The sequence below is a fragment of the Lissotriton helveticus genome, chromosome 3_1 (genome assembly GCF_964261635.1).
Source record: "Lissotriton helveticus chromosome 3_1, aLisHel1.1, whole genome shotgun sequence".
Classification (NCBI taxonomy): domain Eukaryota; kingdom Metazoa; phylum Chordata; class Amphibia; order Caudata; family Salamandridae; genus Lissotriton; species Lissotriton helveticus.
Window position 1 is genome coordinate 755,446,771 of NC_136061.1, and position 13,882 is coordinate 755,460,652.

The window sequence follows — 13,882 nt, forward strand, 5'->3', positions numbered from 1 at the left end:
TCTCACGTCAATTTTTTCTTTTTTTTGTATTTATTTTTAGACCATTTTGAGAAACATATTGGTTAAAAGAATCTATTAATCTTTTTAGTCTTATAACAAATTCACTTAATAAAATGGTGTAGTCGGCATATTGTAAATATTTAATCTCTTTGCCCAAAATAGCAGGGGAGTGGGCATTAACATCATTAAAATGGGCTGGGAGATGAGACATAACAAGATTAAAAAGGCAGGGTGCCAAGACACATTCTTGTTTCAAGCCAATATTGGTCTCAAGGCGACGAGTTGTGTGTCTTCCGTCGCCGACTTTGATCTGTACCCATGTATTGGAGTATAATAATTTTAACATCTTTAATAAAGTGTTAGATATACCCCAATTAATTAACTTCAACCATAGTACATTTCGTGGCACAGAATCAAAGGCAGCTTTTAAATCTATGAAACAAATATACAACTTTTGTTTCCTATATTTGGCTCTTTCGCCCAATAATGTCAATAAAATCAAATTCGTGTTGGTCGCTTCTCCCTTTCTAAAACTGGTTTGTAAATTTGGAATCAGATCCTCTGTCATGGCCCATGATTCCAGTTCTTCCAGCTGACAACTAGCAAATATGTTCGTTTCTACATCTGTTAAGGCGATTAAGCGATAATTTGCAGGGTTGTCTTGGGGACCGCTTTTATAAATTGGTTGGATGATACTTCCCTGCCATGATTCCGGAATTAAGCCTGTTTTAAACTCATCATTAAATAGGAGAGTTAAAACTTCTGGCCAATGTTTTAAATTTGCTTTAAAAATAGAGTTCGGAATTCCATTCGAACCAGGAGCTCCATTTGATCTAATTTTATTTATTACTTTTTTAACTTTATCAACCGACCATGGCTCTTTATCAAGGGAACTTAATGGATCGTAGACACTTAAGTCTGACCCAGCATTTTTTATGATCTCTAGTTGGCCATGATGGGTGGGTTTAATTTTACTAGAATCGTACTGTGGGCCCGGAGGAATAGATTTAAGGTTATTAAAAAAGTTTACCCAGCTAGTTCTTCAATATTGGCACTATTGCCTCTATGATTACCAAGTTCAAGATTATTAATAATACTCTAAAATGACCGTGAATCTTTAGATTTACATGCAAAATATAAATTAAACCAAATTCCTATATTGTATGCTTGTTTAGCCTTCCATATTTCGTTTCTGTATCCCTTTTTCAATTGTCTAATTTGTTGGGATATAACAACATTAGATGTTCCTTTTGCTTTCCTATACAATGCTCTTATTGCTTTATTAAGACTTCTTTCAAGATATAGTAGACGATGGGAAAACCACCCTGGATTCTTTGAAGTCAAAGTTATACCTTGAGATGGTTTAGAATTAGAAAAATTAGCCAAAAGAGCGGAACATAAACAAGGCCAAAGAGCAACCATAGATTTCCCTTCAGCAATAGCATCTTGGACTTTTAAAATTAAACGGAAAAGGACTTCCAATATATCTTTTTCAGTCCTCTCATTCCATATTAACCATTTAAGGTTAATTGGAGTAGGAGCAGTTTTGTTTATTCTAGTTTATGGTAAATAATCAAAAGAAAAGGCGAGAAAAATAACTTGTGGATTATAATCGCTCTCAATCCTTGGTACTACCTGATAACTTTGTAGTGTTCTACAAACTGAGCCAAGAACTACCCTTTCCAGAGTTGAGTCTCAGGATAGTGAAAGTGAGAATTTCTATGTTTCTGAGGAAGATAGTGTGGGTGCAAGAGCTCATAACTCAAAAATTAACAAAAAACACAATCACTTCAGTGTTCAGCCGATTGCTTCTTTGTTTAGGCAAAGCAACATCTTTAATTACACAGCAAAACTATATACTACACACTCCAATTATGGTAAGTAAATACAAGGGTGAATCCCTTGTTGCATTCTTCAGATGGGGCTGCACTGTCCCGCTCAAATGCTCTGTCGCAGCCCAGATAATTCTAGAATCTTCAGGGCCAAATATCTATTTGCAAATTCTCAAATTACACACAGGTGCAGATCATTGCAGTTGACTTCAGGGGGCCTAGAAGTGCAACTCAATCCTTCGATCTTCCCTTTGCTTTACTTCAGTTGGAAATTCTCAAATTCTTGTGTTATGCTTCTTTAGTGCATGTCTCAGTCCGTTGCTTTGATTGTGAAGGAAGCATTGTGCTGTCTGTGTTCTAATTCTCACGGATCCATCAGCAATGGGCACAACCTGTGCTTTTCATCTTCGTGGTAGCCACTCTCTATTGCCTCTTTTGCTAGGTTAATGCAGTATTGTGGTTCAGCTGCTGTGGCATTGGCTCACCAGCTTGGACTGCTCGCCAGTCACGTGCACAGTCTTGACATGCAGATAGGATGATTGGACTCACAGTGGCACATTGCTGGTACAACCTCTCAGGCTGATCAGCTTCAAAGCATCAAGGTTTGGGGCAGCAGCAGTTTCACAGCCACAATGCACCACAAATATGGCTATACCAGGTTTGACATAGTCTTCAATCAATCAATCAATCAATCAATCAGGGCATATATAAAGCGCACTACATACCCGAAAGGGTCTCACGGCTCTGGGGGGGGTGATGCTACTGATCGAAGAGTCAGGTCTTGAGGAGTCTTCTGAAGGCCAGTAGGTCTTGGGTCTGCTGTAGGTTGGTGGGGAGGGTGTTCCAGGTCTTGGCTGCGAGGTGGGAGAAGGATCTGCCACCGTCGGTCGTTCTTCGGATGCGAGGGACTGTGGCGAGGGCGAGGCCGGCGGAGCGGAGCTGGTGGGTGGGGTGTAGAAGCTGAGTCGCCTGTTGAGGTATGCTGGGCCTGTGTTGTAGAGAGCTTTGTGCGCGTGGAGGAGGAGCTTGAAGGTTACCCTCTTGTTGACGGGGAGCCAGTGCAGGTCTCTCAGGTGGGGTGTGATGTGGCTGCGGCGGGGGATGTCGAGGATCAGATGTGCCGAGGTGTTCTGGATGCGTTGCAGCCATCTCAGGAGCTTGGCCGACGTTCCTGCGTAGAGGGCGTTACCGTAGTCCAGCCTGCTGGTGACGAGGGCCTGGGTTTTTCTTATTTCGGTGGGGGTCCACTTGAAGACCCTGCGGAGAATTCGGAGGGTTTTAAAGCAGGATGAGGAGACGGCGTTGACCTGCTTAGTCATGGAGAGGGTGGCGTCGATGATGACACCTAGGTTGCGTGCATGCGTGGTCGGTGGGTGTTGGTGCTGTTCCCAGTGTTTTTCGTCCATTTGGTGACGTCCTTCATTCCTTCGTGGAGGTTGGTTTTGGCGGTGTGAGGGTCTTTAGTGAGGGAGATGATCAGCTGGGTGTCGTTGGCATAGGAGATGATGTTGAGGTCGTGCTGTCGGGTGACGTGGGCGAGGGGTGCCATGTAGATGTTGAACAGCGTCGGGCTGAGGGTTGAGCCTTGGGGTACGCCGCCGATGATCTAGGTGGCCTTGGAGCGGAAAGGGGGGAGGCGGACGCTCTGAGTTCTGCTGGAGAGGAAGGATGTGGTCCAGTCCAGGGCCTTTTTTCGGATTCCGGCGTTGTGTAAGGGTTTTCATAGTGTGTTGTGGCATACTGTGTTGAATGCCGTTGACAGGCCCAGGAGGATGAGGGCCGCTGTTTCTCCATTGTCAAGCAGATTTCTGATGTCATCGGTGGCGGTGATGAGGGCGGTTTCGGTGCTGTGGTTGCTGCGGAAACCGGACTGGGATGGGTCCAGGATGTTGTTCTCCTCGAGGTAGCGGGTCAGTTGTTTGTTGACGATTTTCTCTGTGACATTTGCCAGGAATGGAAGCAGGGAGATGGGTCGGATGTTCCTGAGGTCCTTGGGGTCCGCCTTGGGTTTCTTGAGTGAGACGTTGATCTCGGCGTGCTTCTAGCTCTCCGTGAAGGTTACTGTCTCGAAGGAGATGTTGATTACTTTCCGGAGATGGGGTGCGATGGCTGTGCTCGCTTTCTTGAAAATGTGGTGAGGACATGGGTCTAACGGTGATCTGGAGTGGATGGTGTTTAGGATCTTGCTGGTGTCCTCGTCGTTGACGCTGGTCCAGGAGAGCAGGTGGTTGGTGGTCACGGGGGTGGAGGTTGTCGGGGTGGTCGTGGCGCTGAAACTGTCGGAGATCTTGCGGTGGAAGAAGGTGGCCAGTGAGTTGCACAGGTCTTGCGAAGGCGGGATGTCATTGGTGTTGGAACTGGGGTTGGAGCGGTGTCGGGATCGGTGGTGTTTGCGGGTGGTTTCTGAGTGAGGGTGGTGGTTAGCTGGTCTTCGGTGACTTTGCTCCAGCAGCGTCGAGGCATCTGTTGAGTGCGGTGGTGCGTGGTGGGCTTCCTGAAGGTGAAGAGGATGCAGTGGTGTTCGGTCCAGTGGGGCTCGTGGTGTGGTTGGAGACGTGCGGGCTTACGGTGAAGATGAGGTCGAGCATGTGGCCGGCGGTGTGGGTGGGTGTTGTCACGAGCTGTCTGAGTCCGAGGTTGGCGAGATTGTCGATCAGGGTGGCGGAGTTGGCGGAGTTGGCGTTGTTGTTGTTCTTGAGGTGGAAGTTCAGGTCTCCTAGGAGGATGTAGTCTGTGGAGGCGAGGGCGTGCGTGCTGATGAAGTCGGTAATGGAGTCGCTGAACTGTGGTCGGGATCCGGGGGGTCTGTAGCCAAGGGTTCCTCTGAGGGTGGTGTTGGGGTCGGTGTGGATCTGGAAGTGCATGTGTTCGGCGGTGCTGAGGGTATCGTCGGTGTTGGTCGAGACTTTGAGAGTGTTCCTGTGGACGATGGCTATTCCACCTCCTACTCCATTGGTGCGGTCACTGCGGGTGATCTTGTAGCCTTCCGGGATGGCTATGGCGATGTTGGGTGCTGAGGCAGGGTTCAGCCAGGTCTCTGTCAGGAAGGCGATGTCCGGGGGGGTGGAGTCGAGAAGGTCCCAGAGTTCGATGGCGTGTTTGCGGGCAGAGCGGGTGTTGAGGAGGATGCAGTTGAGGTAGTTGGGTTCCTTGGTTGGTGGTTTGGCTGGCCGAATGCTGGGGAAGCTGCAGCTCCGGCAGGTGAAGGGTCCTTTGGTGCGCTTCTGGTGCGCCCGGTAGCCGGTGTGTTCTCATCCGGGGTTGAGTGCGTGGAGGGTGCTGGCATAGTAGCGGATTCGGGTATTGTGATGTCCATGGGGGGCCAGGGGTTCTGGCGCTGGGCGCGGCCCAGGCACAGACAGGCTTGCTTTAGGCGCGCCAGCGGCGCGCCTGCCGCATAGCGTCCGCCATAAGAAGGGGAGGTCGGAGGGAGGAGCAGCTGGGTGGGGGAGACGGACGAATGGGATTGGGGGGCAGGGCCGCAGGGGACGCAGCAGCGGGAAGCAGGACCGGCGAGGGGCGTGGGAGAAGGAAAAACCACATGCACAGGCAAAGGCAGGAGAGCACAAATTACACAAATTACAAAAATAACAGTTTTAAAGCACACTGAATGACGGTCACAAAGCAAGAAGCGGGACCAGCGAGGGGGTGCTGAAGAAGGAAAACCACAAGCACAGGCAGAGGCAGGGGAGCACAAATTACAGTGCACAAATTACACAAATGACAAAAATAACAGTGTTACAACACACTGAATGACGGTCACAAAGCGGGGAGCGGGAATGGCGAGGGGGCGCGGGATAAGGAAAACCACAAGCACAGGCAGAGGCAGGAGAGCACAAATTACAGTGCACAAATTACAAAAATAACAGTTTTAAAGCACACTGAATGACGGTCACAAAGCGAGAAGCAGGACCGGAGAGGGGGCGCGGGAGAAGGAAAACTACAAGCAGAGGCAGAGGCAGGAGAGCACAAATTACAGTGCACAAATTACAAAAATGACAGTTTTAAAACACACTGAATGACTGTCACAAAGCGGGGAGCGGGACCGGGGAGGGGGCGTGGGATAAGTGGAGCACAAATTACAGTGCACAAATTACAGAGATAACAGTTTTAAACACACTGAATGACGGTCACAAGCAGACCAAGGCCTACCAGGCGGGCCTCGAACTCGTCAGAAGCTGGGGAGTAGCACAGGCGTATTCAGGTGGAGCTACGCAGCGTGAGGAGCGACCTGCCTGGAAGCAGGGTCAAGGGTCGCTCTCACTGCCGCGTAGCGGCCGCCATAAGAATGGGAGGTGGGAGGGGGGAGCAGCTGAGTGGGGGGAGACGGACGAATGGGAGCGGGGCGCGGGGCAGCAGGGGACGCAGCGGCGGGAAGCGGGACCGGCGAGGGGGCGCGGGAGAAGGAAAAACCACAAGCACAGGCAAAGGCAGGAGAGCACAAATTACAGTGCACAAATTACAGAGATAACAGTCTTAAAACACACTGAATGATGGTCACAAAGCAGGGAGCGGGACTGGCGAGGGGGCGCGGGATAAGGAAAACACAAGCACAGGCAGAGACAGGAGAGCACCCAGAGAAAGTGAACAAATTACAGTGCACAAATTACAGAGATAACAGTTTTAAACACCCTGAATGACGGTCACAAGCAGACCAAGGCCAGCAGGCGGGCCTTGAACTCGGCAGAAGCTGGGGAGTGGCACTGGCGCAGTCAGGTGGAGCTACGCGGCGTGGGGAGCAACCTGCGTGGAAGCAGGGTCAAGAGTCGCAATTATCAGGTAGGACCCACACAGAGAGACCTAGAGGACACCTTCATGATGCAAATTGCTCATGGCCTTACTTTCTATTATCGTTCACTTTCTCTGCGTCCTCCACACTCGGAGACATGCAAGGTTTCTCCTCCTTGATAGTTTCACCTCTTGCAGGCCCAGATCCTCGCCTTCCTTCTAACAGTGTATAGGCAGGCATCTAGGCATCAAGAGGATGTAGCTTCTCCGTCAGATAGTACAGATTCAGGTAATGTCCCCTCACATCTCGGAGACTGGCGGTCAAGCAAACCCAAGGCTAGTCTGCACAGCAGGGGACGCAGCGGCGGGAAGCGGGACCGGCGAGGGGGCGCGGGAGAAGGAAAAACCACAAGCACAGGCAAAGGCAGGAGAGCACAAATTACAGTGCACAAATTACAGAGATAACAGTCTTAAAACACACTGAATGATGGTCACAAAGCAGGGAGCGGGACTGGCGAGGGGGCGCGGGATAAGGAAAACACAAGCACAGGCAGAGACAGGAGAGCACCCAGAGAAAGTGAACAAATTACAGTGCACAAATTACAGAGATAACAGTTTTAAACACCCTGAATGACGGTCACAAGCAGACCAAGGCCAGCAGGCGGGCCTTGAACTCGGCAGAAGCTGGGGAGTGGCACTGGCGCAGTCGGGTGGAGCTACGCGGCGTGGGGAGCAACCTGCGTGGAAGCAGGGTCAAGAGTCGCAATTATCAGGTAGGACCCACACAGAGAGACCTAGAGGACACCTTCATGATGCAAATTGCTCATGGCCTTACTTTCTATTATCGTTCACTTTCTCTGCGTCCTCCACACTCGGAGACATGCAAGGTTTCTCCTCCTTGATAGTTTCACCTCTTGCAGGCCCAGATCCTCGCCTTCCTTCTAACAGTGTATAGGCAGGCATCTAGGCATCAAGAGGATGTAGCTTCTCCGTCAGATAGTACAGATTCAGGTAATGTCCCCTCACATCTCGGAGACTGGCGGTCAAGCAAACCCAAGGCTAGTCTGCACAGCAGGGGACGCAGCGGCGGGAAGCGGGACCGGCGAGGGGGCGCGGGAGAAGGAAAAACCACAAGCACAGGCAAAGGCAGGAGAGCACAAATTACAGTGCACAAATTACAGAGATAACAGTCTTAAAACACACTGAATGATGGTCACAAAGCAGGGAGCGGGACTGGCGAGGGGGCGCGGGATAAGGAAAACACAAGCACAGGCAGAGACAGGAGAGCACCCAGAGAAAGTGAACAAATTACAGTGCACAAATTACAGAGATAACAGTTTTAAACACCCTGAATGACGGTCACAAGCAGACCAAGGCCAGCAGGCGGGCCTTGAACTCGGCAGTCAGGTGGAGCTACGCGGCGTGGGGAGCAACCTGCGTGGAAGCAGGGTCAAGAGTCGCAATTATCAGGTAGGACCCACACAGAGAGACCTAGAGGACACCTTCATGATGCAAATTGCTCATGGCCTTACTTTCTATTATCGTTCACTTTCTCTGCGTCCTCCACACTCGGAGACATGCAAGGTTTCTACTCCTTGATAGTTTCACCTCTTGCAGGCCCAGATCCTCGCCTTCCTTCTAACAGTGTATAGGCAGGCATCTAGGCATCAAGAGGATGTAGCTTCTCCGTCAGATAGTACAGATTCAGGTAATGTCCCCTCACATCTCGGAGACTGGCGGTCAAGCAAACCCAAGGCTAGTCTGCACAGCAGCTCTATGAGTACTCTGCGGAGCACTTCCTTCCTTGGTCACAAATAACTTGGCTCTTGCCTGAGTACTGAGAACAGGCAAGGCATATTACGTAAAGTGCTTGGTTCCTGAGTGCTGTACTCCATGTCTGCCTACTTAGATATCCTTGCCACACTGCTCACCCATTTACAACTGGTTCAGAATAGAACAGGCAAATCATTTTGACAATGAAAAATCTGATTATTAAATTCTCACCCTTGTGAGATAAACTAAGCTTTGAAATGGCTAAATAAATAAGTAGTATTAACAGTGATATCCGCAGTTCTAAAATATAATGCCAACATGTTCCTTTTGAGAGTCCCTAGTAGAACTCTGCAGTCAAGTCTAAATTCCAAATTGCTGTGCTCGACACATTTTGAACGGTGTTCAGGAAACAAATCCAGGAATGGGACTTGAGTTAAGCTGCAGACCCACCTCCCCAAAGCATGCATTCAGGTAGTTGAAATGCACTTGTGCATCATTTTTGCTGATATTCCATGCCGTGTTCTACTTTTTGTCATGTTTTGTTTGGTGTGCGCCATGAAACAACTTATGATACTCTGATGCACACTATAAACTGAAAAAAACGAGTAATGGTTATTTTTCCAAGTTAAAGGCCACTTCTGCATAACACACAGAACATCACTGTAAGCTACTGAGAGGACTGCTTCTTTACATGCAATTTTATTGGAATGGTACAAAGAATGGATGCTATATAGAGGCTGCAAACCGATTGTTACAGGTAAGTTACTTTCTCTTTATAAGTTGCACTTAGCAAAAGCGAGCAGCTCACCACAGAGTACATCATCCTTACAAAAGACAACTATTGTCACCATGGAATCTAACAATATAATTTTAAGATGCTAGTTCGGACTCAATGTATTCAGTAAGAGTGTCTCAACTTTTAGCCCCTCTTGTTTGTGTACGCAATAGATTTGAATTTGTGAAAACTCGAGTCCTAGACCCTGTTTCGGATTCTCATTTCCCGCCCACACGGGAGGCGTCGGCACAGTATGGAAACGTCTCCGCAGACTAATGACAGCGATGCATGAGTCACATATGTGGAAAGTACTCCCTGCCACACTCGTACAATGTGGGAAGAAACGAGTGCCTGCCCTTTGTCATGTTTTGTCACTCAAGCAGAGGCAAAAGCATATTTTTGCAAAGCACTTCGAGTTCAGAAAGATAAAAATAGAAACCAGAGGGATAAACTTGCCAAGAGTGATTTTTAAGGCTTTCGCTTTTTTTTCTTTCTCTGACATTCTTCTAGCGGTCTGAAGAGAAGATTTGTGAGGAGCTCACAGACTGAGCAGGAACATGGAGTGAAGAAGGGGTTTGATGCAGCAGCCCGTCCGGCGCGCGCAGTGCTCTCCGCACGCGGTACCCAGCTGACGCTCTGACTGGGGTAAGTGCACGCGCGGCCGCCTGGACCCGGGCTTCATTCAGCTCTGATAGCGGCCTTCGAGAGAAAAAGGGTTCTGTTAGGCACATTTTTGTGAGCACTTCTTCCTTTTATGGGAAGCGGCTCCCAGCTCATCATTTCCTGGGGACTGCGAGCTAAGCCTCTCAGAGACAGCACTTTCCTTTCGCCCTCAGATCCGCATCTGACTAAGTCTCAGCCCTGAGGGAACGCTTTTTACCTTGCTATTTTAGGCACTCAGTTTACAATAACACAGTGAGAGAGAATACAACAAAGGTTATTTTCACTGTGCATCGTCTAGCGTGGGAATGCGGCAAGCAGCATCTGTTGTTATGGTTTATTAAGGCGGAAGAATGAAATGTTAAAAGTGAACAAAAGTAGCATGTACTCTGCAATTCTTCTGTCACAGTCTGATTGATACCTGTTTATGATACTCTGAGTCGTCAAATTTAATGCATGCAATTAGACCAAAAAAAATGAAACTAAGATTACTAGTTCATGAAAGGAATATGAACGTTTTAGGCTCAGAGGATTTCGTCACATTCCATTACTTACACTCGTGCCCACACAATTTTACTTTCACATTAAGGTTTCCGGAGTGCAATCTGTGAAAACCGGGAAGGTTGGGGCAAACTGAAACTAGGTGCAATCTTCATAATCCTGCCCCTGTTGATAAACAACTGTTGAATTTGAATAAATCAATTAATCATGACCCCTGTCTGAGTGATCTGTCCATTCAAACAAGCGTCACATATTTTCTTACACGAATTACCATTATCAAATTCTGTTATTGTCCACAACATGAAGTTGATATGTTTCACGCAATTAGGTTGTTAAAGATTGAGGAGCGGGCATATTTACAAAGATGTCACCAACGCAATTCAGCAACCAATGTTGCTGTACTGCATTGTGTAAGAGGAAGAGAGCAGGAAGGCGCCATATATACCAAGATATAGCACTGTACTGCTCCCTTTCTAGTGCATGGCACACAATTAGGCTGCCTAGTGCCAAGCACCCACCTTTATATCATAGCTGACAGGTATCTGTGTGATGTCTAGTATTGGTTTTCTGCTGAAAGGCTACTCTTCCAGTACAAATTGCTATGCCTAGGCAAACTTTGAAACTGTTCCCACTTTGTATGTGTGTTGAAACAGTTGTCCATGCTAATGCGACCCTCAAAAAAGGCATTCTTTTGTGGTGCAAAAACCTGTTCGCTAGTATTAGTACTATAGGACTTTGCATAAAAACCATGGGTGGTTAGGTGGGAGCACCCATGTACCACCCATGGAACGCATCCCTGACACAAAGTAATACAAAGCAATGCAGAGCCCTGCTTTGAGTTACTTTCAGGTAACCGTCCAGTGCAAAACGCATTTTCACCAACATTACCGCCTTTCACAAGACTTCTGAGAAAAAGAAAGGCTATTAATGAAAAAATAATTTCTTTTGAAAACGAAAGTCTTACAACAGCAGATTATAGCTAATGTATAGATTCCTCAGACATACGTTTAGGATGAGCAAGCACAGTGAACCATTAGCCACATTTGTGTGCAGTTCTTGACTTTCCATAATAGCCATCCTTGGAAAAGCGTTGTAGGTAATTCAATATTGTATAAACAAAAGCAGCCAGGGAAACCTAATGCCCCACCACCTGACGTAATCACTGTATCAGTAGACCCACATTGCCCACCTCTATTGGCCATTTGCTCATTGACCATACATCAAAAAATAGTAGCACAAAGAAGAGAGGCAACAAACACATCTAAGTGTATTTTAGCAATCATCACAAATCATGACTCATAGGTCCTTGTCAAAATTGTTTTTTTTCTTTATGTAGGTTATTCGTCCATAATACAATGTGTTGAAAACCCCCTCTGAAAATCATGGTGTAGAAGTTTTACAGTGTGATAATCATTGTTAGGCACCATAGAAGGGATTGTATAAAGTTTTGCTCACTGTAAATTTGTAAATATTTGTCATGGTATGCCTGATGTTTGCCTTCTGGAAAAGCATATGCTCAATACAGGAATCTTGAGTTTTTTATATTGACAACCCTATAGTTGAAGTGATAGGCCGATTGATTTGTTGGGAGGCTTTATGTCAGATGCCAGAGGTGTGATCTGTTTATTATGAAAAATTACGCCATGGGTAGTAGGGCTGACATATTAATTGTGAAAAAGCATATGTTAAATGTGCATTCAAAGGTAGAGTTATTAGAGTGTGTGTACACAATGAATAATACCATGCCAAGACTGTTATGTTTCCTTTTCACTTGCTGTTTATTGCAAACATATGCCTGAGAGATGTAGTTGGCAGGATTTTTTTTTTTCTCCTTCTATTATTCATGTAAGTTATCTTGCATTTCTTGTTGAGTTTGCATGTCAGTTGTATTGTGGATGAGTGAGTGGGTAAACTCAAGAATGAGTGAGTGGATGGATGAATGGTCTACTAGTGCAAGGCAGATTGAGAGTGCATGCATGAGTAGTTATTTAATGCCTAAACTCGCACGTGAATGAAGAGGGACGTTGATATGTCAAGCCAAGTGACATTAGCAATTCTTGCTTTTGCACGTCGAGAGATCCAATACCACCATATCAGCAATTTTTCTCACAATTAAACATTTTTAGAAACAAATACATTTGAACAAGTTTGAAGCACACCAACACAATATAAACATTAAATTTTATTATTCCTGATGTGATGTGATTTGATTAACAACAAAATTCATACCGTTTTTACCAATTACAATCAATGGCATCCAGAATAAATTAAAAAAAGCCACTGTAAAGTGGGACAGAAGACACAACATGAAAATACAGTTGCAAAAATGAGTTTATTAGGAAGCTCATAAAATCTCAAAAAGCTGTGGTTCTTTGTGGCCAATTTCCCAAGCTTTCTCTTCTTCGGACTAGTTGGGCTGTTTTGGATGGTACCACGATCCATTGAGTAGTCTTCATTATCGATGTAAATATAAAAAGACAAGTATCAATGTTAATTTTTTCACAATTCCTGGTCTTGTTCAAAAATAGGAGTTAGGGGGACATTGCTGTCTAATACCGCATCAATTACAAGCTTCTTCCCTTTTGTGGTGTTTGGTTGATTAAACCTGTGCTCATGTTTCCTTCTCCAGGAGAGAAAATCAGCCTTGTGCTCTTCTAATATATATTCAATCTCAAGTTTTACTTTTTGTGTGCTACCTTAACCATGCTAATCCATAACCATAATCTGTTTAAACAGACCTGGCCACCAGTATTCCCCCATTCCCATGTCCAGGACTCTAAGAGGAGTGTATGGCATATGGGAACTCAGTAATGTCTTGGCCTCTCACGTGTTGTTGTTGGATGCAGGGTGGTATTTTGCCTTTCTGTTTCTTCTTCTCCTCTCCTGTGGTCCACCTCCAATATTCTTCTCCAATCTCTCCTTCTCTCCTTCTCACCTCTTCACTCCGCTAGTAATCTCCTCTAGCCTGCCTACAATGATCTTCTCTTATCTACTCTCCTTTCCTTCTTGTCTTCATTTCTTTGCTCTTCTTCATCACGTTTGCTCTGCTTCACATCATGCTCTCAGCTTTAACTCCTCCAACAATCAAACTGAGTCGAGGCATTTCTAAATATTTGAGTTTTGAAGCTGGAGAAGGGTAATTGTCAATAATAGCCAAATGACTCCTAGAAAGCTTTCAACACCTTTTTATTCTGGGAAACGCCAAGTCCTGGATCCTTTAATCTTTGGCACTTGATGGTCTAATTTTCTCTTTATGGTGATATAGGCTAAATATCAGACAAAACACCAGGGTTTTTTTTCTGGGGCTGAAAAATATCCCTAAGATGGCGAAAAATTGTGTTCCAATTGCCACTGTAGACAATAATGTTGGCAAGGTGAGCAACCACATTCTTCGTGTATGGTGGCAAACCATTACCTATTAGGTGCTGAAAAGGCACAGAGGCACTGTGAACACAAAGAAACAGAACTATGAATTGGTAAAATCCATAGGAGATGGAAAATGCTTTTGTCTATTTAAACCCACAGAAAACACGAGGCCACCATATATTCCTTAGAAACTGGGTAGCCTACACAATGTATACTTACAGTGGTTCTTACGGTAATATTTAAGTAC

General features: G+C 46.2%; 1 protein-coding gene across 1 annotated transcript in view; it reads left to right on the forward strand.

The window, feature by feature from the left end:
* Positions 1 to 9,618: 9,618 nt before the first annotated feature.
* The window catches only part of IRAG1 (inositol 1,4,5-triphosphate receptor associated 1), a 589,242-nt gene continuing 584,978 nt past the window's right edge, over positions 9,619 to 13,882 (forward strand). The window contains exon 1 of the mRNA XM_078680946.1: positions 9,619 to 9,753. The gene's annotated coding sequence lies outside the window, so the exon portion shown is untranslated. The remainder of the gene's footprint in view (positions 9,754 to 13,882) is intronic.